Source organism: Lepisosteus platostomus, chromosome 24 (assembly GCF_059453375.1).
Source record: "Lepisosteus platostomus isolate fLepPlt1 chromosome 24, fLepPlt1.hap1, whole genome shotgun sequence".
Lineage (NCBI taxonomy): Eukaryota > Metazoa > Chordata > Actinopteri > Semionotiformes > Lepisosteidae > Lepisosteus > Lepisosteus platostomus.
The window spans coordinates 12,788,832-12,790,949 of NC_142634.1; positions in this window are offsets into that span (position 1 = coordinate 12,788,832).

The following is a 2,118-nucleotide window of genomic DNA, read 5'->3' on the forward strand; positions in this document are numbered from 1 at the left end:
ATTCATATTGATTGTCTTTAAAATGTTAAGGGTACGAGCTAAACTGTAACACGCGCTTGAACTCGGCAGACGGGGCACAAACGTAGCACTAATGAATGAGGTGGGTTTCATCGTCTGTAGGCGGGCCAACTTCAAGGAGCTCAGTGTGAACTACAGGGAGAATATCGCAAAACTGCGGCGCACAGATTTTTTACGCAATGTGGTGTACTAGAGCAAGCTGATACCGCTTGTTTTTGGTTTTTTTTTTAAAGAAAGGCTGGATGCGACCCTCAGATCAACTGTAGATTAATACCCAAATGAGCTATCCAAGGCCTCTATCTCGTTTGTAATCTTTCTTGTGCTTAATTCTGTAACCGCCATCACCCGTTTCATTTATCGGGACATGTCGCTTGGCTTTTTCATAGCTCAGAGCTACGGATCAGTGAATGCTCCTTCAAAGAAAACGCCACCAGCACATTGTTCTGGAATCTACCGGCCTCCATCAAATAGAATATGGGCTGTAACTCATTCTGAGTGTCAGCTGAACCCATTACAGCACTAAGTTAAAATAATAAAAAAAAGATGATGTATAGCGTTGTCTTTCATTGCCTTGCTCTCTTAGATTAGAGCAACATTGTAAATACGTTTCTCGCTACGCTCGCGTTCCGTTTGGGAAGAAAAAAAGTAAAAGGAAATATTATTTTTGTAATATTCCAAGATGGTATATGTTCCATCCTTCAAGGGCTTGCAGATAATGTATTTCGGCAGCTGTAAGCTTTACTGCAGTGTTGAAAACAGTACGAGAGTTCCCTTTATGAGGGGGGACAGTGAGCGTGGAGGCGGCACTTGGAGTATCGATACCTGAACTGCTCTCTGAACATCACCATCATCGTCTTCACAGACAGAATGAATGGATCCCAAAAAAAGACAATAAAGCCTGTTTCAGAACATTTAATACTGTAAACGAACTACTTTATAGTGGGTTCTGCACACTACTACCATTATGATTATGGACACTCCTGCTGAGATATGCTAGGTTTTGAGACAGTGACTGCAAATAGACACCTCATATGACATATTATTACAAAGACGTGTTTTTATGAAAAGCAAGAGCAGCTAATGCTTGAGATACATAAAAAATATTGACTTTTTCATCACGGTCTTTGCTATGGGCTTGGAGTTCTGATAATACCTTCCACTAAATGCCTCCAAAATATCTCCCACTGGAGAAGAAGATAGGAAGAAACGTCTAGTCAGCTATTTTTCAGATATTTTGATTGGCGGTTCAGTCATTCTGATAGAATGGAAACGGATGATTTGCTTTTTTCATTGACTGTCTTTCTTATCAGGATGTGCGAGTCGTGACCTGCTTGGGGCGCTTTTAACTTTTTCTGACCTTTTTTTCCTGTTAATAATGTGACCGCAGATGTTTTCCCTTTTTTTAATATGCGGTTAGCGAGAAAATTTTGTCCACCATGCCAGGTTGATAAGACCTACTACTTGCAATCAATAGGAAGTGGGAAAACCTCAGATATACAGCAGGTCCTCATTTGATTGCATTTTTATTGTGATCACCTTCACTGCGCCAAGGACACAGCAGTCCGATTATTGTTAACTGGAATACTGTACAAACTTGTTAGTGTTACGTTTAAGATGAAAGTGTACTGACTTTGGATTAATATTCCTGGCTTGGAAGAGAAGAGTAAACTACCTTTTTTTTGTCTTGATGAGCCCCATGAGTCACAGTCACATGAGTCACATTCTGGAATCATAATTGAGTATATAATATAAGGTTTTAAGTTCTCAAGATCAGTTCACTGTTGATATGTGTACTATATAAAAGATAGCAACTTTCTGTCTGATTGTTCTACTTGTTAAATTTTCAATTGCACTTTTATTGAACCAGAAGGTCTTATGGACATAAAGCGTTAAGAGACCTGGCAGACAGAAGTGGACATGGTAGCAGAATTGTTACCCAATTGCCGTTTGGCCACGGTCCTTAGCCTGTTTTTGATTTTGGCCAGTGTGAACACTGCTCTGACAATGGGATCTTTTCTGTTCACAAAGTGATGGTATATATAGTATATCATGTTGCCTGCTTTAAATACCAGCGTATTTAAATTCACATGAAAAACAATA